At 40.3% G+C, this 26,209-nt stretch overlaps 1 protein-coding gene across 1 annotated transcript in view; it reads left to right on the top strand.

Moving 5' to 3' along the window:
• The window catches only part of MTHFD1L (methylenetetrahydrofolate dehydrogenase (NADP+ dependent) 1 like), a 1,099,716-nt gene extending 1,077,819 nt beyond the window's left edge, over positions 1-21,897 (top strand). Inside the window, exon 24 of the mRNA XM_053711891.1 lies at positions 20,239-21,897. The gene's annotated coding sequence lies outside the window, so the exon portion shown is untranslated. The remainder of the gene's footprint in view (positions 1-20,238) is intronic.
• The last annotated feature ends 4,312 nt before the right edge of the window (positions 21,898-26,209 follow it).

Genomic DNA, 26,209 nt, shown 5'->3' with positions numbered 1-26,209 from the left:
TTACAAAAAATTAAAAAGAAAAAAATGCAGAGAGACAAAAATGACTACACATTACATATAGAAGACTCTAATAACACAAGCGACAGAGATACTTACAAAACAGAGCACGCAAATCCCTCTAATTATAATAAACCAATTATTCAAACAAATAATACTAGACATGATTCCTTTAGGAAACCTATTAGTCATAGACAACATGAGGATTTCACACCTAGAAAAACTAACAACTACCAACATAAAAATGATTACAAACCTAGAAACCCACAGAATATTGAAGATTCCTATAGGGAACCTGAGTACTATAATAACCAACATAGATGGCATAATATACCGCCAACTAGACAAGAATATACTCATGCACGCTTTAGAGAATATCCACTGTCAGATAGAGAATATAGACCATACTCTACTAGAAACCCTCCCCCCTATAGTTGGAGAGAGGATAGATATAGAAATGAAGCCCCCTCAGGAAGAACAGACTACCCTCAATACAAAAGAGAAGAAAAGAATTGGAGAATACCACTCAGAAATAGGTTTCAACCACTTACACAAAAGTCTGAAAAGGACAACATCATAGATAGAAAAGAAATGAACCAAGGGGCACATTTTTTAGGGGTCAGTCCAAGAGCAGAAACATCAAGAGGGCATATAGTAGAAAAAGTACAATTAGCCCCCCTCATGAATCAAAGAAAAAGAGCTCTAGAGGAAAGAGAGGAGGAAGGGGCAGAAACAATAAAGAAACCAAGGGACAGACGAGAGCAATGGTAGACCCTGATACCTCAGGAATATTTAATCTAAGCAAAACAAGTCTAAGTAATGAAGAATCAAAAGTTCTAAGCCTAGGTTTATCCTTTGCACCTACGTCCAAACTCAATAAATCGAAACACATATTAATGTATCACAGTTCATAAGGAAACTCACACTCAAGAGGTATTTCTCCAACATAGGTGTGTCCGGTCCACGGCGTCATCCTTACTTGTGGGATATTCTCTTCCCCAACAGGAAATGGCAAAGAGCCCAGCAAAGCTGGTCACATGATCCCTCCTAGGCTCCGCCTACCCCAGTCATTCTCTTTGCCGTTGTACAGGCAACATCTCCACGGAGATGGCTTAGAGTTTTTTAGTGTTTAACTGTAGTTTTTATTATTCAATCAAGAGTTTGTTATTTTAAAATAGTGCTGGTATGTACTATTTACTCTGAAACAGAAAAGAGATGAAGATTTCTGTTTGTATGAGGAAAATGATTTTAGCAACCGTTACTAAAATCCATGGCTGTTCCACACAGGACTGTTGAGAGGAATTAACTTCAGTTGGGGGAACAGTGAGCAGTCTTTTGCTGCTTGAGGTATGACACATTCTAACAAGACGATGTAATGCTGGAAGCTGTCATTTTCCCTATGGGATCCGGTAAGCCATTTTTATTCACACAGTAAATAAGGGCTTCACAAGGGCTTATTAAGACTGTAGACATTTTCTGGGCTAAATCGATCATATTTACACATATTTAGCCTTGAGGAATCATTTAATCTGGGTATTTTTTGTAAAATAATATCGGCAGGCACTGTTTTAGACACTTTATTCTATTGGGGCTTTCCCTAATCATAGTCAGAGCCTCATTTTCGCGCCGGTATGGCGCACTTGTTTTTGAGAACAGCATGACATGCAGCTGCATGTGTGTGGAGCTCTGATACATAGAAAAGTCTTTCTGAAGGCATTATTTGGTATCGTATTCCCCTTTGGGCTTGGTTGGGTCTCAGCAAAGCAGATTCCAGGGACTGTAAAGGGGTTAAATATAAAAACGGCTCCGGTTCCGTTATTTTAAGGGTTAAAGCTTCCAAATTTGGTGTGCAATACTTTTAAGGCTTTAAGACACTGTGGTGAAATTTTGGTGAATTTTGAACAATTCCTTCATACTTTTTCGCAATTGCAGTAATAAAGTGTGTTCAGTTTAAAATTTAAAGTGACAGTAACGGTTTTATTTTAAAACGTTTTTTGTGCTTTGTTATCAAGTTTATGCCTGTTTAACATGTCTGAACTACCAGATAGATTGTGTTCTGACTGTGGGGAAGCCAAGGTTCCTTCTCATTTAAATAGATGTAATTTATGTCATAATAAATTTAGTAAAAATGATGCCCAAGATGATTCCTCAAGTGAGGGGAGTAAGCATGGTACTGCATCATCCCCTCCTTCGTCTACACCAGTTTTGCCCATACAGGAGGCCCCTAGTACATCTAGCGCGCCAATACTCCTTACTATGCAACAATTAACGGCTGTAATGGATAATTCTATCAAAAACATTTTAGCCAATATGCCCACTTATCAGCGAAAGCGCGACTGCTCTGTTTTAGAAAATACTGAAGAGCATGAGGCCGCTGATGATATTGTTTCTGAAGGGCCCCTACACCAGTCTGAGGGGGCCAGGGAGGTTTTGTCTGAGGGAGAAATTTCAGATTCAGGAAAAATTTCTCAACAAGCTGAACCTGATGTGATTACTTTTAAATTTAAGTTGGAACATCTCCGCGCTCTGCTTAAGGAGGTGTTATCCAATTTGGATGATTGAGATTATCTGGTCATTCCAGAAACACTATGTAAAATGGACAAGTTCCTAGAGGCCCCGGGGCCCCCCGAAGCTTTTCCTATTCTCAAGCGGGTGGCGTACATTGTTAATAAAGAATGGGACAGGCCCGGTGTACCTTTCGTACCTCCCCCCATATTTAAAAAATTGTTTCCTATAGTCGACCCCAGAAAGGACTTATGGCAGACAGTCCCCAAGGTCGAGGGGGCGGTTTCTACTCTAAACAAGCGCACCACTATACCCATAGAAGATAGTTGTGCTTTCCAAGATCCTATGGATAAAAAATTAGAAGGTTTGCTAAAAAAGATGTTTGTTCAGCAAGGTTACCTTCTACAACCAATTGCATGCATTGTCCCTGTCACTACAGCCGCGTGTTTCTGGTGCGATGAGCTAGAAAAGGCGATTATTAGTAATTCTTCTTCTTATGAGGAGATTATGGACAGAATTCGTGCTCTTAAATTGGCTAATTCTTTCACCCTAGACGCCACCTTGCAATTGGCTAGGTTAGCGGCGAAAAATTCTGGGTTTGCTATTGTGGCGCGCAGAGCGCTTTGGTTAAAATCTTGGTCAGCGGATGCGTCTTCCAAGAACAAATTGTTTGACATTCCTTTCAAGGGGAAAACACTGTTTGGCCCTGACTTGAAAGAGTTTATCTCTGATATCACTGGGGGCAAGGGCCACGCCCTTCCTCAGAATAGGTCTTTCAAGGCCAAAAATAAACCTAATTTTCGTCCCTTTCGCAGAAACGGACCAGCCCCAAGTGCTACGTCCTCTAAGCAGGAGGGTAATACTTCTCAAGCCAATCCAGCCTGGAGACCAAGGCAAGGCTGGAACAAAGGAAAGCAGGCCAAGAAACCTGCCACTGCTCCCAAGACAGCATGAGATGCGGGCCCCCGATCCGGGACCGGATTTGGTGGGAGGCAGACTCTCTCTCTTCACTCAGGCTTGGGCAAGAGATGTTCTGGATCCTTGGGCGCTAGAAATAGTCTTCCAAGGTTATCTTCTGGAAGTGATTCATCCTGTTCCATTAAAAGAACGAGGGATGGGGTTCTACTCCAATCTGTTCGTAGTTCCCAAAAAAGAGGGAACGTTCAGACCAATCTTAGATCTCAAGATCCTAAACAAGTTTCTCAAGGTTCCATAGTCCAAAATGGAAACCATTCGAACAATCCTTCCATCCAGGAAGGTCAATTCTTGACCACGGTGGATTTAAAGGATGCGTATCTACATATTCCTGTCCACAAGGAACATCATCGGTTCCTAAGGTTCGCATTCCTGGACAAGCATTACCAGTTCGTGGCGCTTCCTTTCGGATTAGCCACTGTTCCAAGGATTTTCACAAAGGTACTAGGGTCCCTTCTGGCGGTGCTAAGACCAAGGGGCATTGCTGTAGTACCTTACTTGGACGACATTCTGATTCAAGCGTCGTCCCTTCCTCAAGCAAAGGCTCACACGGACATAGTCCTGGCCTTTCTCAGATCTCACGGATGGTAAGTGAACGTGGAAAAGAGTTCTCTATCTCCGTCGACAAGAGTTCCCTTCTTGGGAACAATAATAGACTCCTTAGAAATGAGGATTTTTCTGACAGAGACCAGAAAAACAAAACTTCTAAACTCTTGTCGGATACTTCCTTCCGTTCCTCTTCCTTCCATAGCACAGTGCATGGAAGTGATAGGTTTGATGGTAGCGGCAATGGACATAGTTCCTTTTGCGCGCATTCATCTAAGACCATTTCAATTGTGTATGCTCAGTCAGTGGAATGGGGACTATACAGACTTGTCTCCGAAGATACAAGTAAATCAGAGGACCAGAGACTCACTCCGTTGGTGGCTGTCCCTGGACAACCTGTCTCAAGGGGTGACCTCCCGCAGACCAGAGTGGGTCATTGTCACGACCGACGCCAGTCTGATGGGCTGGGGCGCGGTCTGGGGATCCCTGAAAGCTCAGGGTCTTTGGTCTCGGGAAGAATCTCTTCTACCGATAAATATTCTGGAACTGAGAGCGATATTCAATGCTCTCAAGGCTTGGCCTCAGCTAGCGAGGGCCAAGTTCATACAGTTTCAATCAGACAACATGACGACTGTTGCGTACATCAACCATCAGGGGGGAACAAGGAGTTCCCTGGCGATGGAAGAAGTGACCAAAATCATTCAATGGGCGGAGACTCGCTCCTGCCACCTGTCTGCAATCCACATCCCAGGAGTGGAAACTTGGGAAGCGGATTTTCTGATTCGTCAGACATTGCATCCGGGGGTGTGGGAACTCCATCCGGAAATCTTTGCCCAAATCACTCAACTGTGGGGCATTCCAGACATGGATCTGATGGCCTCTCGTCAGAACTTCAAGGTTCCTTGCTACGGGTCCAGATCCAGGGATCCCAAGGCGACTCTAGTAGATGCACTAGTAGCACCTTGGACCTTCAACCTAGCTTATGTATTCCCGCCGTTTCCTCTCATCCCCAGGCTGGTAGCCAGGATCAATCAGGAGAGGGCGTAGGTGATCTTGATAGCTCCTGCGTAACCACGCAGGACTTGGTAGGCAGATCTGGTGAATATGTCATCGGCTTCACCATGGAAGCTACCTTTGAGACGAGACCTTCTTGTTCAAGGTCCGTTCGAACATCCGAATCTGGTCCTACTCCAGCTGACTGCTTGGAGATTGAACGCTTGATCTTATCAAAGCGAGGGTTCTCAGATTCTGTTATTGATACTCTTGTTCAGGCCAGAAAGCCTGTAACTAGAAAAATTTACCACAAAATATGGAAAAAATATATCTGTTGGTGTGAATCTAAAGGATTCCCTTGGGACAAGGTAAAGATTCCTAGGATTCTATCCTTTCTTCAAGAAGGATTGGAGAAAGGATTATCTGCAAGTTCCTTGAAGGGACAGATTTCTGCCTTGTCTGTGTTACTTCACAAAGAGCTGGCAGCTGTGCCAGATGTTCAAGCCTTTGTTCAGGCTCTGGTTAGAATCAAGCCTGTTTACAAACCTTTGACTCCTCCTTGGAGTCTCAACTTAGTTCTTTCAGTTCTTCAGGGGGTTCCGTTTGAACCCTTACATTCCGTTGATATTAAGTTATTATCTTGGAAAGTTTTGTTTTTGGCTGCAATTTCTTCCGCTAGAAGAGTTTCAGAATTATCTGCTCTGCAGTGTTCTCCTCCTTATCTGGTGTTCCATGCAGATAAGGTGGTTTTACGTACTAAACCTGGTTTTCTTCCAAAAGTTGTTTCTAACAAAAACATTAACCAGGAGATAGTCGTGCCTTCTTTGTGTCCGAAACCAGTTTCGAAGAAGGAACGTTTGTTGCACAATTTGGATGTTGTTCGCGCTCTAAAATTCTATTTAGATGCTACAAAGGATTTTAGACAAACATCTTCCTTGTTTGTTGTTTATTCTGGTAACAGGAGAGGTCAAAAAGCAACTTCTACCTCTCTCTCTTTTTGGATTAAAAGCATCATCAGATTGGCTTACGAGACTGCCGGACGGCAGCCTCCTGAAAGAATCACAGCTCATTCCACTAGGGCTGTGGCTTCCACATGGGCCTTCAAGAACGAGGCTTCTGTTGATCAGATATGTAGGGCAGCGACTTGGTCTTCACTGCACACTTTTACCAAATTTTACAAGTTTGATACTTTTGCTTCTTCTGAGGCTATTTTTTGGGAGAAAGGTTTTGCAAGCCGTGGTGCCTTCCATTTAGGTGACCTGATTTGCTCCCTCCCTTCATCCGTGTCCTAAAGCTTTGGTATTGGTTCCCACAAGTAAGGATGACGCCGTGGACCGGACACACCTATGTTGGAGAAAACAGAATTTATGTTTACCTGATAAATTACTTTCTCCAACGGTGTGTCCGGTCCACGGCCCGCCCTGGTTTTTTAATCAGGTCTGATAATTTATTTTCTTTAACTACAGTCACCACGGTATCATATGGTTTCTCCTATGCAAATATTCCTCCTTAACGTCGGTCGAATGACTGGGGTAGGCGGAGCCTAGGAGGGATCATGTGACCAGCTTTGCTGGGCTCTTTGCCATTTCCTGTTGGGGAAGAGAATATCCCACAAGTAAGGATGACGCCGTGGACCGGACACACCGTTGGAGAAAGTAATTTATCAGGTAAACATAAATTCTGTTTTTATTAAAAATCCAATTGAACAATACACATCCAGACAATACACCGAAGACCCCAAATTTGTTCATACAGATTTAAAACCAAAGTCCAAGTTTTACCCCACTCAAGAGAAAGGGAAGAACGTAGAATTATTTGATTTAATTTGAAAAAATCTGAAAATGATGTCCTCAAAAGACTGAAAGAGAACAAAGACATCATAATTAAGCCAGCCGATAAAGGGGGTGGAGTAGTGATTATGGACAGGGACTACTACCTAGTAGAAGCAGAAAGACTATTGAAGGATGAAACCACCTATAAAGAGTTAAAAAGAGACCCCACTAGAGCCGACCATCTAATTTTGAAACTACTTCTAGATACTGCTAAAAATAAAGGTATACTCAACTCTAAAGAATACAGTTTCCTATACCCCGAATTTCCTAGAATTCCCATTTTTTATTTTTTATCAAAGATTCATAAAGATTTGAAAAATCCACCAGGTCGCCCGATTATTTCAGGGATAAACTCACTCACCGCCAACTTGTCCCAATACATAGATAGATTCCTTCAAAAATATGTCAAACAATTACCCTCATATTTGAAAGATTCAACACAAGTGCTACAACTTCTAGATAACTTGAAAATTGACAGTGAAATCATTTTAGCTACATGTGACGTAACATCTTTATACACTAATATTGCACATGATCTAGGTGTTAAAGCAGTTACAAAGTTTCTAAAGAAAGATGAAACTATATCCAAAGAACAAAGAGAATTCCTATTAGACAGCATCAGATTCATTCTTGAAAACAATACATTTTCTTTTAATCAAAAGATGTATCTACAGATTAAAGGTACCGCTATGGGCACCAGATTTGCACCAAGCTATGCCAATCTTTTTATGGGGGATTGGGAGTCCGAATTTTTGGGAACCAATAGCTTGGTGCAGTATCTGGTGACCTATAAGCGGTACATTGACGACATTCTGATTATCTGGAAAGGCACTGAAGAAACACTATTAGAACTTTTCTCCTCCATGAACCAGAATGAGAGGGGATTACAGTTCACTTACGAAATAAATAAACATAAAATTTCGTTTCTAGATCTGGACATTGAAGCCAACAATGACCAATTTAATACCAAAACTTTCTTTAAGAAAATAGATTCCAACAACTTTATTCATGCTACAAGCTGCCACCTTTCAAAGTGGAAAGAAAATATACCCAAAGCACAATTTCTGCGGATTAGAAAAAATTGCACTAACCTAATAGACTACGAAGAACAGTCTAAAATTCTAATAAAGAAATTTAATGACAAAGGGTATGATGATATAACAATTCAGGATAATTTCAATAAAATAAAAGACATAGATAGAAAAGATTTACTTAAATATAAAAGACATGAAGATCCTATAGGCATAAAAGAAACAGAGGATATATCTGTCCCTTTCATTACAAACTATAATGGGGACCATAAGACTATCGAACGTATTATTAAAAAACATTGGCACCTAATTAGAGAGGATCCAATTATTGGAGATAAGATCTCTATTAACCCAAGATTTATATACAAAAAATCAAAGAACCTAAAGAGCACATTGGCCCCCAGCGAGTTTAAAACAAATAATCAGTCCAAACAACATGACCTACTAGGGAACATAGTCAAAGGCTTCTTTCCCTGCCATTGCTGCAGATCCTGCCACTACACAAATAAAACCAAAGAATATACGTCAACTCAAACAGGAATAACCTACCATATAAATGACACTATCAGATGTACAGATAAAGGAATCATATACCTCATACAGTGTAGTTGTAATATGCAATATTTAGGAGAGACCTCTAGAACACTCCGCGAAAGAATTAGAGAACACCTTTGTATCATAGAAAAAGGCAACAAGGAAACACACCTATACAGACACTTTAGAGAGGTCCATAATAACCGACTTAAAGACTTTAAATTCTGGGGGATTTCGAAAGTCAAACCAGAATGGAGAGGAGGGAATTTTGAAACAAAGCTCCTAAAAAAGGAAGCCGAACTGATATATACCATGAAAACACTGCACCCATTAGGCTTAAACTCAGAACTTGATGTAGCTCCTTTTATGTTTGACTAAAACTTCCCCTAAGGGTCTCTATTAGATATGCCTTTTAAAAACAATCGGAACCTCCTTTCATTATTTGCCCAAGTATGCAACCACCAAATGCAAAACTTTGGAATAGTCTGTCTACATTTTTTATGTCATATACACATATGTGTTTAATTTTTACCTATGTGTTTAATTTTACCCCTAATACACTAAGAACCGTTTTTCATAACTAACTTCCGTTTGCAAGTACCAAATGTAAAACTTTGGAATAGTCTGTCAATGTCATATACACATATGTGTTTAACTTCTACCTATGTGTTTAACTTTTACCTATGTGTTTAACTTTACCCCTAATACACTAAGAACCGTTTTTTCATAATTAACTTCCGTTTGCAAGTACCAAATGTAAGATTTTATAATATTTATCAAAAAGAGAACAAATATCGACATGTGTTTAACCTTTAACTATGTGTTTAATCATACTATCATCCCCCAAACAATACTGACTCTTGATCAGATAAGTATGCCCCAATATGCAACCACCAAACGTGAAATATCTAGAATGTCTGTCTATTTTCTGTATCATATACACATATGGGAAAAATTCTTTACCTATGTGTTTAACTTTAACTCTAAGACAATGAGAACCCCCAGTTCTCTCTTTTTGTCCCTAATTTACTTCTGTTTGTAACTATCAAATGTAAAACTCTGTAAAAACTTTATATTCCCTGTACAATACTGACATATGTCTTTTACCTCTACCTATGTGTTTAATCAAATTGAGGACTCCAAAAAATACTAACTCTTGAACAGACTTTACTCATAATTTTAAGTTGATTTCACTTGACACCATGGATGTGACCATATTACACGTATGGTTGTTCCTTTCCGGAGCAATATGTACTTTTAGTATACTAGTTGTTAAACTAAAATTAACAACGGGACATTTCCAAAAAACTACAAGAGACAATAAGATACCTCCTTAAATGTTTAAGGGATATAACTCAAATTCCAACTTAACTGGGATCACACACCCCTTTGAACTAACCAATAAGGATGCAGGATAGCCCTATAAAGGAATACCTGCCAGCAATGAGAACACATCTTGAAAAAGCCCCAAGTGAGGGGAGAAACCGGTTGATGACTGTGTCTCATTTCCTACAAGAAGAACTACTGCTAAGCTGAACTCCTTTAAGGCTTGTGAACTTGATACAGCCGCCGAAAGGATCGCTATTGTGTTGAAAAAGCACACAGGACAACTACCAACGCCTGGCTTACTACCCCCAAGGCCTGTGAATTTGAATACAGCCCTCTGAGGGGGCGCACCAGTCTACAAATTGAATATACTGCCAGATGATCTAGTACCTGCACTAAGCACCACAGAATAAGAGTGCCTTGAAGTTACTATCTACCATCATCTAAAGGATTGCTATTACCCCAGAGATCGTTTACATTCTGTTCCTCCCAAAATCAGCTGGACATTTTCAGAAAGGGTGATGTAAGTGAACTACGCTAGGAGTACACACCCACCTCAGGAGGAGGTACAGGACGAACAATATTCAATCTGTGCTCCACAGATTAGCGCAAGGTACCTCACTCGCCCATTAGCTTGATCCAATGCTATTAGTATGATCATCTAGTCACGAGTTTTTTTGTTCACTATAGTGCACTTTCAGGTTAATACTGTTTTAACCCCAGATTATTACTGTTTTAACCCCTGGTTTTTACGCTGGACGTCCGGTTATTAAGTCTGTTTGTATTACTATTTGTTTTTATTTATACTGTTTGAATATCTCTGCCATCTTTATACTTATATTTATTTGAGTATAGTTTTCTTCTATCCTCAATCACAGTATATATATATATATATATAGATTTGTGGTTAATCTTTCCCCTTTCTGTATGTTTTTTCAAACTAATTTAAAGGGCCCCATTAATTACTTTTTAGTATATATGTACTGATTTTATTAACACTGATTTTTTTCTTGATTGTATTGTAATTTTACACTATTAAATATATTTTCTTAGATATATATTAGGCTATAACCATTTATTAACTTTTATAACGATTATATTCCTGCTAAGGTAGACCCTTTTAGGTTACCCGTATATTGTATTTGTGTACTACCCTGCTTTCAGCGCCAGTATTTCCGCTTAAATTATTTACATGAAAGAAAACATAATTTATGCAAGAACTTACCTGATAAATTCATTTCTTTCATAATAGAAAGTTCATGAGGCCCACCCTGTTTTTGGTGGTTATATTTTTTTGTATAAAAGCACAATATTATTATTTTCCAGTTCCTCTTTTTGTATGCTTATTTACTCTTTTTTACACCTCACTACTTGGCTATATGTTAAACTGAAGTATGTGTATAGTGGGAGGTGTATTTATAGACATTTTGAGGATTGGGAAACTTTGCCCCCTCCTGGTAGGAATGTATTTTCCCATACGTCACTAGCTCATGGACTCTACATTATAAAAGAAATTAATTTATCAGGTAAGTTTTTACATAAATTATGTTGTGGCTACAAATAGAACCTGCTGGCTGCAAAATGTATTTTTGCCACAAATCAGACCTGCTGGCTGAAAAATTTATTTTTGCCACAAATAGGACCTGCTGGCTGAAAATAGTTTTTTCTTCTTAAACAGGAAGAGTTCACAGCTGCATTCATTACTTTTGGGAATTCAGAACCTGGAAACCAGGAGGAGGCAAAGACACCCCATCCAAAGGCTTAAATACCTCCCCCTCATCCCCCAATCATTCTTTGCCTTTCGTATCAGGAGGTTGGCATGGAAGTGTCGGAAAATTGAAGATAGTCTCTCATGGAGGCTAGTACTCTTCGAAATCGGACTGGAGTTTTAAGTAATCCTTTCAGCCTCTCACTAAGAGCTTGGGTGAAAGAGTCCGGAGATGCAGGGAGAGTCTTTCTGTGAAACCATCCCGACTCATATTAACAGCTTCTTTGGCAATCAGCGTTGACGAGTTAAGCTGCCTGCCTTTATTCACTCAAGTCCATATCAGAAGCGAGGCTACTATCTGTCACACTTGACATAACGGCCTTACTTCATTTTTTTTTGTGCAGTCCTAGGAACTGGCATGTTTTTTTTGGCTTACACTATGCACCTCGTGACTGGGTGTTGTCACATTGTATTCCATTTCGGCACATTGACCGAGTGGTGACGGAGAGAGTCTGTTCGTTAGTTGTCTGGTTCACAGGAGGTGGTGAGTGCCCCAGCCATTGGAGGTGTAAGGTGCTGTTAGTGTTTGCCCATAATTGCAATCTCCAAGTTATGGAGGATTCTGATTTTTTTGGAGACAGATATCTCCGATTTGGAGAACACGTCTTGCGTAGAGTATGAAATGGCCAGGGTTATCCATGCCCATCAGTTATGTTCCGATTGCCGTTCTAGAGTACTCTCTTCCCCGTATCAGGGAATTTAGAGTGCGTTGAGCCATCCACCCCTGAGGATCCCATCTCCCGGGAGGCGCGTGCCCCAGAACCAGACCTTCTGTGGAAGCGATGGCCTCTGATGCTTTAGGGGCCTGGGTCACCCATCGACCCGGCAGGGGATCATTTTGCCTTCCATTATAGACTGGCACGTCTTCATGTTTTGTTAAGGCATGTTTTGGCTGTGCTGGAGGATTCTAGCCCTACTAGGCCGAGGGATCCTCGGTCTTCTGTGCCGGACGGCAAACTGGATTAGACGTGTGGGGATGAAGCAATCTCTTTATCGTCTGTTCCAGTTCTGAGCTTGGGCCTCTAATCGGCTGGTCCGGTTGGCGTGCCGTTTTCCTTGGGCGTTCACCTTAGGGTGCTGCCTTCATTTTATTTAATCCGATTAATATATATTTGATTTGTTTTGAAAAAGAAAAAGAGCTCATGTCTGCCATAATTTTCCAGTTTGGGAACATTCTTTCTCTGGAACTGATACTTTCGATTTTGTGGTCGCGTGCGTACTTCCTTGGAGGCTGTGCGTTTTCTATATCAAAACTTAGTTATGATTATAGTTTGTTTTCGATCCCTCTTGGGGCTTCGAATTTTTCTTGGACAGTTTCAGGTGTTCCGTGTGCCAGGCGGGTACTGGTCGGGCGCTAGCTGCTGTTCCTTAAGGTTCATGTCACCCACGTGGTGCCAGTGTGCTGGTTATTATGTTGGGTGTCGAGTCGTTCACTTTATTGGAGTGTTCGTTTTATGTTTTATTTATCCATTACTCGAGGGGGTGTTTTCGTTTCTTATACGTCAACTTGCTCCTCGTCCTCGATGAACCGACGGAGGGATTGTATAGGTCCTCTGTCATTCTTTATGTGGGGATCCGTTTGATTCCTCGTAGGGTCTGGAGGTTTCACCTCAGAACTGAAATTCTCCATTCCCAAGGGGTTTGGAGGTTCGGATGACCGCTGGACTGTTGGGGTACCAATTGAGATGACGATTTTCGTTTCAATCTTTGTATTCTGTCTGTTTCCTTGTAGCCTAGGTGCAGGTGCCCCTCGAGGTTGCTGGGACTGATATTCCCTTCTTGAGCAGTCTGATTATCTGAGTCTCGGATTTCGGATATGTCCATCCCTCCCCTTTTTCTGTATATTGCATGCTCTCATAAGATGGAGCGCAGGAGTTGAGTTTCTTTCTTTGAGTTTTTTTCCGGCAACTGCCTCTCAGCGGGAATTAAGGGGTTGCCCATGTTATTCCTGGTACAGGATTTCAGGGAGGCTGATCCTGTGAGGATCTTTTCCTCTCCAACTAAGAGTCTAGTGGGTAGCTTAATTGCCCACATGGCTAAGATTTTGTCTTAAATCCAGCTATTGTGGCATGTTCTCCCTTTTAGGGAGCCCTGTCCCTGATAAACTCAGGGGTCCCTGGACTGGGAGTGTTGCTCTCAAACCTCCTAGGAGCTCTTGGTTTCTGGGGTTGCAAGCGGAGGGTCCAGGGTTCAGATCCACCTACGGGTGTGGATTGCCATCTCGGAGGCCTATCTAGAGGTCTTTTTATGATCCTTATCTGAGTATCTTGTGATTGTCCAATGTTCAAGGACATTGGGGTGTGCTAGGCGCTACCTAGAGTGCCTTTCTCCATAGGAGGCAACTTGGTGGTTCCTTAGGAGGTACGGCCTGTCCCCGGGTTTCAGGGGGGTCTGGGGGCCATGTCTCTTGTCTGAGGTTTTGGGGTCCGAGTCACTGCGCTCGGTCCTAGACGGTTCAGTTTTAAACTTTAGGGTTTAGAGCGTCCGCTTGTCCCTTCGGGGAGTTTGTTTTTCACTCTCATGGGAGATTTGATATTTGCCTGAAGGTTAGTTTGCTGCCTTTCAGGTGGATCTTTGGTTATTGCCAGTGGCAACTTTTGCATTTAAGGCTCGAGATTTTGTCTCGACTGAGCTGGTAGTAATGACCGTTGCGTTATTACTCAATGGTATTGTTTTACCATTCTCTTTGGTTTCTTCGCCTTGCCTACGGCTGGGGAAGTGGTCTCCTTGGCTTTATCCTTTCGGGGAGGATTTGGAAATATACTGTTTCCATGGAGACCCTGTGGGTCCTTATCTTCTCGTTCGAGGATTCTTTTCTTCCCTCCTTGCGTGTGGGATGTTGGGGGTCTGGCTCTGGTACTATGGTATTGTGGTAGCTCTGTGCCCTATCTTCCCATTTGGGATTGTTCCTTCTTAGAGACGGGGCCTGTGTATGGGTTTTGTAACCTGAACATGTAGAGCCAGCTGTTGTAGCCTTGCGATGTGTGCTAGCAAGCTGTATTTTTCTGTCATGGATTTGTGGTAGCTTACCAGCTGCTATTAATTGGTCAGAAAGTTTTCCAATGTGTAGTTTCCTCTTAGGACGTCCACTCTCTTTGGAGGCAGACGTTTTCAGCCCTTTTTTGGGTTGGGTCCGTTTCTTGGAAGGGAGGTCCGGGATCTGTCTGCTCTCTTGGGTCTGACCGTGTTCTTTTGTTGTCCCTGTTATCCTCCCTGGTGGGGGGGTTCACGGGTGTACCTGCTCCATTGGTTGTGTTGCGGCTGGTGTTGGTTATCTTCTGGGTTTTGGACTTTCCTGGTTGGATGTTACCGTCATTAATTCAGCACTCTCTATGGGATGAGGTCCCATGCTGACTTAGGGTCAGCTTTGCTGCCCGGGAGCTGGAACTCACAAGTTTCTGTCAGTTATGGTTCTGTGTTTCACAGAGCGCCCTCTTTTTCTGCTGGGACAGTTGGTTTTTCCATCCTGTCGGTGAGCTTCATGTTTTTCCTTCAGTCCAGATATAGGTTTCCTACCTATATGTGGCTAGTTGTAGCGGTTGTGTCTGCTAGACTAGGGTTCAGTGGGGAGCTTGTGGCTTCCTTAGAGTACCATATGTTTTATGGTGTTGTGTCAGGGGATCTGTGGAGGGATTTTGTTCTTTCTCATGGGTTTCGAGTGTCTCTTTGGGAGTTGGACTTTATAGTGAGTTCTTTTCCTTGGGTGGTTGTTCTGTAACAACCTTCGTTTCGCTTTGTCTTGGGGTCTCTTACCCTATTCTGACGTTCCTTGGGATCTCCTTTTGGGTACTCAGAGCTTGCGGGACTTGGCTCCTTGGGGGCTTTTTGCTCAGTGGAATCTAAGGATTTTGAGTGGTCTCCAGCACAGCATGCCGGTTGTTATCTGGTGGGCAGTTATTATTGTTTTTCAGTTTTTATGGGTAATTTCAGGCTGTGGTGCCCTTTGAAGGGGCCGCCTTCTGTACCCGCCATTTGTTTGCATTCAGTGTCCTCTATAGCTTGGGTATTCTTTTCCCAAAAGTAATGAATGCAGCTGTGGACTCTTCCCGTTTAAGAAGAAAAACTTAAATTATGCTTACCTGCCCACGTTTATCGATGAGGCGGCTGTAATTTAGTTTCTTCTTCTGGCACCTTTTTCACCCTGATATTTCTCCTACTGTTCCTTGTTCCCTCGGCAGAATGACTGGAAGATGAGGGAAGTGGGGGAGGTATTTAAGCCTTTGGCTGGGGTGTCTTTACTGCCTCCTGGTGGCCAGGTTCTGAAATTCCCAAAAGTAATTAATGCAGCTGTGGACTCTTCCCGTCAGAAGAAAAGAAAATTATCAGGTAAGCATAATTTTAAGTTTTCTGCCACAAATAGGACCTGCTGGCTGAAAATTGTATATTTGAGACAAATAGGACCTGCTGGCTGAAAATTTTATTTTTTACACAAACAATACAGCTTTAAAAATCAGCCGCGCTCTGTCTTTACTTACTGCAAGAGCTCTCTCTTTGCATAACGCTGGGACCGTCAAGCAACCTTATCTGCGTACCGCTCCTGCGTATGATAAGTAGTCTCACAATTAAGATGGCTCGAGACTCATTCTATTAAGTAATTTTATTGGCTAGACGTCATGTCAGGTTGATTAGGGGGCAGGTCCTGTAACCAAAGCTGGGGCATAGAGTTCAGCTACACGCAGCGTCTGGCATGCTGAAGTACAGTGCCCATACCGCCTTCATAAACTCAGTCATAGCCGATTTCAAAAGTCTGCATAAGAGGAAGATTTCTCACACATCTACGGTGGCAAGGCTCTTTACTCTAGAATTCTAGATTCTGAGTGAAGAGCCTCACCGCCGTAGATGTGTGAGAAATCTTTCTCTTATTATGCAGTCTTTTGAAATCTTACAGCCGGTCACCTTTGTTTTTATTTGGTTTAATGAGATTAGCTTCTGTGTCCACTTAAAGGGACAGTTTACTCAAAAATGTTCTCCCCTTTAATTTGTTCCCAATGAGCCACTTTACCTGCTGGAGTGTATTAAATTGTTTACAAGTATTTCCATCACCCTTATATTGGCTTTTGAATTAGTTTTTTTAGCCTGTGGTATCCCCACCCATCCTGAAAGTTTTTGGCCTTGAGGCCAAGCTGTGTTAATGCAGCCAGTAGAAAAAAAATACACTCCCAATGGGTTTTAGAAGAGAGAAGGTAATAAAATGTTAATTTTCCATTGTTCTATCCAAGTATTGGTGATTGGTTTATGGACAGATATAAGATAAAGAAGCAGGTATATGTACACAGTGTGATAAAGTAATGAGATCTGATTATACCTACAAGCTCAACCCATTTTATTAGGTCGTGGCTTCAAAACACAAAATCAGCTAATTCATATACACAAATAAGTCTTAAAAAGCAAATCTTATACGTTTTATACTCTGCAGCTGGTAAAAAAGTAATAGGAAACACATTAAGGGAAAAACAATTTTATAGAATATTGTCCCTTTAAGCTTTACTCATTCAACGCTAAAATATTAGTGAGTAATTAGTAATATGAAAGATAAAAGATAGATGTCAAACCAGATGGTATTCCAGAGCAAATTTATTACTTTGTATTTATGTCCTAAAAATGGGCTGTCAAGCTCTTACGTGACTTTGAATTGTAAAATAAAACTTTCCGATTTACTTCTATTATCTAATTTCCTTCATCCTCTTGGTATCCTTTGTTGAAAATTGGAAAGTTGTTCAATAGTTTATGCTCTGTCTGATTTCACAAGCCTAACCTTGCTACTTGCATACAGCCATTGGTTATTCTCTGGCTAATTAGCCTGAGCAGAAGAGGTAAGATAAGGGAAACCTAGGTTTCAAAATGGTAGCTCATTACTTTACTGAAATTAATTTAAAAACACATCTGCCTGGTTATGCAACTTTATCCTGACCTTTTTGTTAGTTTGTTTTGCCATATTTTTTTTTGTTTTTTTTCTATTAGTGTCATTGTTTTCTGCTTTTGAGAAGTCAGTAAAGATTTTATGTAATATATGAAGCCTCTTTCTTGCTTTAAAATTCTATAATTTGTAGCTTTTGTATTTTAAGTAAGAACCGATTTTAGAGTGTATGTAATTTAGCTTTAATTCCATACAAAGTTACCCATTTTTTCCCCATTTTATTCGTAAATGTAAACTGAAATGTTTACAGTGCTGGTCGGAATGTTAGTTTTTTCCATACCCCTAAAGGATTTAAAGTAAACACACATTGGCACAGATTTATTTTTCTTTTACCTTTTATATTTTTTTTCTTTTTTAACATCTGTAACTGTTTTCACATTATAAATGACGTTAGTAAACTGTTTATGTGAAAACGTACATGTGTATGTGCCTTTGAATGGTTTTGCTAACTTTGGAAGTCATATAGTTTGTTAAAGGGACATAGATCTGGAATGTTAGTGATATTTTAGATGTTGTAACGAAAATGAGCTATAATTTGAATTTTATTTTTTATATCTGTATTAAAAAGTAATTACCCCGCATTCCTCCGCCCACTTCAAAAGTAGCGAACCGTTTGAATTGTTGTGTAATCAGCGCTCTCCCCATATGGCACTTTTAATGTAGCTAGAGTGCTGATTGGAAGACAATTCAGACCTTTAGCTCACAGAAAAAATTACTTTTGAAGTGGGTGGAGGAGCGCAGGGAATTTGAATTTCATATCTATATTAAAGGGACACTTAAGTCAAAATTAAACTTTCGTTATTTAGATAGAGCATGCAATTTTAAACAACTTTTCAATTTACTTCCATTAACAAAATGTGCACAGTTTTTTTATATTTACACTCTGAGTCACAAGCTCCTACTGAGCATGTGCAAGAATTCACATATATATGCATTAGTGATTGGCTGATTGCTGTCACATGATACAGGAGGAGTGGGAAAAAGACAAATTTGAAATTTGTCAGAAAAAAAAAATCTACTACTCGCATGAAATTCTGACTAAGTGCTATTGCATTGCATTGCCTTGCTATCATACATTTATTGATTGTATTTACTGGTCCTTATTACAACTGCTGAATTAAACTCCATCTAAATTATAACTAACATTCCGGATCTGTTTTTAAAAAGGGGGGGGGGGGTTACCATCACTTTAATGATACATTCAACACAGAGTCAAAATGTTGCATTGATTTTATTGAAACTTTTTAATGGTAGATTGGGCTGTGTTATAGTAAATTTTTACCTCAATGATTAGGAATCATCTGACTTGTTTAGTACTTTTTATTCAGTATATAATAAAACATTAAAGTGATGGTGAAGTTTAAAAGTTGAAAACACATTATATAAAATTATTTATAAAAATATTGGCCTTTCAATTCATAAAAATATTTCAAGGCGCTTCCTTTGTAAAATATTTACCATTTAGTGATGATAAACACTGCGCCTTTCCTCCGCCCACATCTAATATTTGATTTAGCTGAGTGATGACGAATCCGGCTTCTTCCAAACGTTGCGTACCCCACATAGTGTCCAGCTCGTGGGGCACGCAACAATTGGATGAAGCCAGATTCGTCATCACTCAACTAAATCCAGTATTAGATGCGGGCAGAGGAACAGCGCAATGTTTACTATCTCTAAACAGTAAATATTTTATAAAGGAAGCGCCTTTAAATATATTCATGAATTAAACACTTTTTCTATATACTTTTTATATACTGTGTTTTCAACTAATAAACCTTACAATCACTTCAAGTGAATCTTTATTATGTAGTTCTCTTCCTTATAGGGTCATAAAAGTTCAAATTAAAGGGACAGTAAAGTTAAAAATAAACTTTAAGGATTTAGATAAATCATACAATTTTAAACAACTTTACAATTTACTTCTATTATCAAAATTGCTTTGTTCCCTTGGTATTCTTTGTTGAAGAGTAAATCTTAAATCTAGGTACCTTCATAAGAACCTAGACGTGTCTTTAGTATGCTTTTGCAGCAGTATTTGCAACAATGTATAACACTACTACAAACAATGTTGGACTGCTGCCATAGAGTACTATAGACACGTTCACAGACCTACCTATATTTTAGAGTTTTTGTTCAACAAAGGATACCAAGGGATTCGGAAACAAAGCAATTTTGAGAATACTGCCCCTTTTTAAACTTTCATGGTTCAGATAGAGCATACCATGTTCTATTTACTTTATCAGATTTACTGCGTTCTCATGGTATTCTATGTTAGAAGGAGCACACTTACTGGGAGCTAGCTGGTCATATTTAGAGTAAATTTATTACATTGTATTTATGTTCTAAAAAACGTCTGTCAGTCTTAGGTGACTTTGAATTGTGAGATAAGAGCTTACTTTTCAGATCTTTAAGACATAATAGCGATTTGACTTTCTTTAAAAAAAAAAAAGGTAATAATTATGTTTTACCTCTGACATTATCAACATTACGTTCCAAGCCGTGCACACCTTTAATTCTAATGTTTAAAGATTCCTCTAAAGATGTAACCAGTGAATTCTATAATTGTTTTAACTGCCACTTTGTCAAATAATTGTGGTTTATTTGAAATCCTTTAATTCAGTTTTTTTGTAATCTGTATATTATGTCTACATAAACCTTTTTTTTTTTTCTTTTTTTTTTTAACGTGTGTTTTATCTTGGCGATAAGTTTTCATGCAAAAGAGCCCCTGTCTCCTTGCTGTAGATATGTTGTGTTTTTAAACCCTGCTGTTAAACAAAATATTAAAACGGGTATCTTCTTTCTTTTCCTTCCCAGATATTTTGCCCTGCCTGCTCTAGGAATGTCTGTGTGAGTTGACAAAATGCTTACTACTAAGATTTCTCAGAATACCAACCGGATCAGAGGAAAAGAACGCAAACTCTTTCACAGTGCTGTTTTGCTAAGGTTGCAAATGCTGCACAGCTATAGGGAGCAGCTACTTAGCTTTTAGTGTATTTTGTTTACCTTAAGGAGAGAGAAGAGAATTTTCTTGCACTGATTAATGCCAAAGAAAATGATGTAAAACGCAGAAAAATAAAAGGATGATTGTATTGTGAATGCTAAATGTTTTGTTTGCAAAGAAGCCTTATTTTTTTTTAGTTTTTTTTTTTTAGAACCTTGATGCCCCAGAACATGGAAATATGCAAATAGGTGCATTGTGCTTTACAAAAAAAATAACAAACCTATAATTCTCTAGGTTACACAAATGGTTATAGACTGCCACTATTTAAAGGGACGTCCTGATGAAAAAAATGCATGCTTTAAGCACTGTAGCACCTACGTGCGACTGCTGCAGTTAATGGGATCATATGCCATTGTTTTTCTGGGGAGATGGAATTCTCCTAAGCAGAACTTTATATATGTGTATAACCAGTTTGTGGATTTGCAACACATAGCTATGACTAGTAACCAGTATAAGCTTTAACAAATCATGTATTTTTTACATTAATAATACCCTCTTCTCTCAAACCAGCACTAAAGTTTTATCAGTTTAATGGATGTTTTATTTTTTCCAATAAAATTCTATGGTCAATAATGTTCTCCCACATTTAACGGATTTAGTGAATAAGCAAAAAAAATTAATCTAAAATTTATTTTAGAATTTAAATGAATAATATGGTGCAAATATTACATGTTGTTATTCTTTCTTGCATTTAAAAAAACAAATGTAATTTGTGACTCAAATTTACCATACGTTTAATCCTTGCCAAGACATTAAACACATAAGTAAAGTCTTACTCTAGAGCGCCAAGCCTCGGGGCTACTGAGCAGAACACATTTGGTGACTGCCGATCCTGACTTGCAGACTTACTGGCTGTGTTCTGCCCAGGTGCTCAAAGACTTTGCAAAGGTTAAACGCATAGTGAGTTTGAGTCGCTAATGAAAAAAATTAAATGCTATAAAGAATTAGAACATGTAATTTTTTGCATTTCAGGCATCTTTCAACGTAAGGTATATTTGTAATTAATTAATGCCCTATCACCTATTTGGTATTTTGCAGGAATCTGGCGTTTCCCATAGGTGCAGTATTCTGAAGATTATTTTTTTTTTTGCCAGTTGGAGTGACCATGCTATAGCTGATTGTGGGTTCTCACATTCACAGCAGGTGTCACTGAGGGAGCGTTGGACAAGTGCCAGATATTTTTGGAGCTTTAAACACTTGAAGTGTAGAATGAGTGGTGAAAGAAATTAGTGGGTTTCTTGAATTGGCAGGCAGCTATGAAATCTTCCCAGCTTTGGGTGTATAAGCACTGAAGCATGCCAGATAGCTCACATTACTTCTTTATGAGTTACAGACAAGTGGTGTTTTTTTCTGTTTGTATTTATCATACCAGAGGCCAGCTTTGTTTTTCTATTTCTATTTTTCATCTGCAAAAATAAGTTTGTTAAGCATTAACTTTGAAAAAAAATAAAATAAACAAAACGTTTTTTTCATTGTGGTTTTCCTTCTGGTTTATGCTCTATATGATTTGCTATTGTACTTTTTTGTTAAATAAAACAAGCTTTGTAGGTATTGCCCTGTGGCAGAATTTTTGGTTTTAAGTGTAAAAAGATGGTGCGCAGGGTAAGTCATTGTGGTTGGTTTCTTACTGGTTAATATCTTTACTTACTCAATCTCACAGTTATATATTAGAAATTGTATATATTAGCAATATTATTGAGAGCGCATATTCTTAAAGGGACATGAAAAACATTTTTTTTTCTTTCATGATTTAGAAAGAGCGTGCCATTTTAAACAACTTTCTAGTTTACTTCTATTATCTAATTTGTTTCATTCTCTTGATATTTAATCAGTCAGCCTCTTTTTGCATATAACAGCTAAACACACTTGTGGTATGTTTTCTGCAATGGAGACCAAATATTGTTCAGAAAGTTCCTCCCAACACTGTCGCAGAAGTTCCGCTAACGTATTAAACTTGTAGAATGCTTTGCTTTCACCCTTCTGTCCAGTTCATCCTAAACCAGCTTGATGGGGTTTAAGTCTGGAGACTGTGCTGGTTATTCCATGATTTGAAGCCTACCATATTGTTCTTTTATTATAAGGTAGTTCTGGCAGAGTCTGGAGGTATGTTTATCATTATCTTGCTGTAGGATGAACCCCTGACCAACTAGGATTTCTCCTACATGGTTGACAGTTGGTCACATATTGAGGAGCCATATTGCTTATTCTACACCATACAAAGCTGTGTGGGATGAACCAAACATTTCAAATTTCTGTTCATCCATCCACAAGACCTTCCCATCTTCAGTAGTCCACTATTGGTGCTTCATAACCAGGAAAGCTTCTTTAAATTTGCCATGTTAGCAATGTCTTTCTTAATGCCATTCAACTTGTCAAACCTGCAGCTCAAAGTCTTCTCTTCATGATTGAAAGTGAGACCATTGTGAAGCTTTGCTTGAAGGTTTTTATCCTGTGAGACACTTACCATGCAAGCAGTTGACTCTCAGAAATGTGTCCTTTGATTCTGTTTTGGCTTTGGGTATGTCAGAACTCTTCCTGTCAGTTTCCTCCAGTTTCCTAGAGCCTTTTGATGGTGAAGGAAACTGTACTAATTAACATCTTGGCTTTCTTTGAACACAAAAGGTCCTGATAGGTCTCAGATAAGTGTCCTCAAAATAGAAATATATACATACTGTGAGGCTGTGGCTTTAAAGGGATACTAAACTCAATTTTTTATGATTCAGATAGAGCATGCACTTTTAAGCAACTTTCTAATTTACTCCTTTATTTGAAAAGCAGGAATCTAAGCTTAGCAGATGGCCCATTTTTTATTCAGCACCTGGGTAGCACCTTCTGATTGGTGGCTAAATGTAACCGCAAATCAGCAAGTGCTACCCATGGCGCTGAACCAAAAATGGGCACTCCTTAACTTAGATTTCTACTTTTTTCAAATAAAGATAGCAAGAGAATCAAGAAAATGTGATAATAGAAGTAAATTAAAAAGTTGCTTAAAATTGCATGCTCTATCTAATTCATGAAAGAAAAAATGTGGGTTTTAGTATCCCTTTAACCCCTTAGTGACGTTTTTCTCACCATTAAATGGACTATCTAAAGATATCCTTATTTTCTTTATAAATGGAAAGAGTCCACAGCTGCATTAATTACTTTTGGGAATTCAGAACCTGGCCACCAGGAGGAGGCAAAGACCCCCCAGCCAAAGGCTTAAATACCTCTTCCACTTCCCTCATCCCCCAGTCATTCTTTGCCTTTCGTCCCAGGACGTTGGCAGAGAAGTGTCAGAAGTTTCTCTTATGGAGGGTAGTACTCTTCAGCATGGGACTGGAGTTTAAAGTAATCCTGTCAGCCTCTCAGTGAGAGAACGGACGAAAGTTAGAGTCCGGAGATGCAGGGAAAGTCTTTCTGCATACCCATCCCAACTCATACATCTCCACAAGCAGTCAACGTTGACGAGTTTCTGCCTGCTTTCTTCTCTCAAGTCCATGGCAGAGGCGAGGCTACTATCTGTCACACTTGAAGGGCCGTGTTCCTGTTCCACAGCATAGATTCCGGTAAGATCGTTTCATTTTACTTTTGTTATGAATGTATGGTAATACAAATGTTTTCCAGAGAGGGTCTCACCTTGCGTGATTAACTATAATTCAGGGTCTCAGTGAGGCTCCTTTCATATCTTGGAATCAAGGGTTAATATCTCCTGAAGGGGTTATTGAACAGGGTTTTTTTTAATCATGTTTATGTGATTCAACCTGCTTATGTGTAGTGTTACTTAGGCTCATGGCTTGTGGAACATAACGGCCTTTGGAAGTGACACAGCCTTTACGGTTGAGCGTGCTTTTTCTCGACTGCACGGTGCACCTGGTGGTCACGTTTTTGGCTCTCCATTTCCGCATTCCTGACCGTGTGGTGACGGAAGAATTCTAGTCCGCCGGTGTCTGGTTCATAGGAGGTGGTGAGTGCCCCAGCCATTGTGGGTGTCAGGTGCCGTTTACATTTTCTTATTTGGTCCATTTCTTTGTATTCACTATCCCTGTTATGGAGGATTCTGATATTGTGGAGACGGACGTCTCTGTGTCAGATTCTGTTTCTAGTGAAGAATACGAATTGGCCCGGGTATAACATGCCGTCCAGTTGTGTTCCGAATGCCATTTTAGAGTGCTCAATTCCTCGGGATCGGGGAATCAAGGGGCCGATGAGCCGTCCGCCTCTGGGGGTCCAGTTCCCCGAGTGGCGAGTTCCCTACCACCAACTTTTACTACGCATGCAGGTAACCCAGATTTTACTTATCCTTCCCTGGAAGGTGGCTTGTTCCCTCCGGAGCTGATGGCACATTTTCACATGTCCATGATTATGGCTCTGGCACATCTGCAACTACCAGAAGTGTGCTTAAGATATTGTATGTGTTCCGTTAGCCGGGGCTCCTTAGGCATGGGATGGCCTACTCTGCTCTCCGGTGGAACGACTGTCCCTGAGGCTTCAGGGGGTCAACCTTTGGGGTTGGATCGATCGATTGCTTCGGTGAAGGTATGCTGTGTCTTCCATTATAGACTGGCGTGCTTTCGTGTCCTACTGATGCACATTTTGGCGTTGTTGGAGGATCCCAACTTTAATGGATATGGGGATTCTCAGTCTTCACCTTCGAAAGGCTTGCAGAATTAAGTATAAGAGGATGAAGTAATCTTCTTATAGACTTGTTTGAGTTTCATTTCCAGTTCTGAGCTGGAAGAACAGGATCCCGGTCCTGTGGGTGTGTCTGTTCTTCTTGGGCGATAACCTACGGGTTGCCTTATCTTTTATTTTTATCCGGTAGGATGATTTTTTACTTTGAGCTCATATTTATGCTTTTCCTTCGGGAATGTTTTCTGGGATCGATGCTCGCGATTTTTTTGATCGCTCAATTTACTTCTGCGGAAGTTTGTTTGGTGGGAGGACATGTTAGTCCTATGTTTGTCTGCTGTTTAGATCCTTCTGTTCTTGCAGCCTGTTTCAGACAAGAGGTGCCAGTTCTGCCTGGCTGGTCCAGTTGGGGCGCTGAGTGCTTCACATTATTATTGGTGTTATCCCTTGTTTGTAACAAGTTCATCTAAGAATTTTGAGAGGACCTGAGGGTCCGTGAGGCATGGGGGATTGGTTCAGTCCTTGTTAGCCTTTCTAGCTGGTCGACTGGGACTCGGTGAAGTTCCACTGTGACACACTCTGTTGTTTCGTTATTTTGTCGGGATTTTGAATGTTTCATTCCCCATGTGGGTTGGAAGTTTGGAGGACTCAGGGCCTCCTTGTTGCTGGTTTCTGGTGGTCTTGCCTTTTTAGGGCCTCCTTGCAGTTGTCCTTTTTCTGGACCTGTTCCTTTTGAGGCTCTTCCTTCGAGGTTGGCTTTCTGGACTTTGTCCGTTCTCCTTAGCGGTTTGGCTGCCTTATGTGGGTAGCAAGGTAGCCTTGTGGTTGGGCCTTGTGGCTTTTCCTACTCTAGGGAGTTTGTCGTTCTCCCTATCAGGGATGTTGGGGCTGTGTTATCTCCTTCCCCAAGCTTCGCTTAGGATTTTTTTCTATTGGGGTTGGGATGCTCTGCATTCTTTTTCCTTGGGCGTGGTCCTCTAGTTACGTACTCTGAGGCAATATGGAGACTAGCTTTTGTTCTACTCACTCTTCGGGTGACTTGTTCTCAATGTTCTCCCTTGGCCTTTAGAGTCTTGGCGCATCACTGTTGTGCCCTAGCTCCTTTTTGGAGTGTTGGACTTCCGCAAGGGGTGTTCTCTTCCTTTTGGGTTGGGATCTACGAGTGATTCTTGT

This window comes from Bombina bombina, chromosome 4 (assembly GCF_027579735.1).
Source record: "Bombina bombina isolate aBomBom1 chromosome 4, aBomBom1.pri, whole genome shotgun sequence".
Taxonomy (NCBI): Eukaryota; Metazoa; Chordata; class Amphibia; order Anura; family Bombinatoridae; genus Bombina; species Bombina bombina.
Note: the sequence above shows the minus strand (reverse complement) of the source record. Positions and strands in the feature narration are given on the sequence as shown.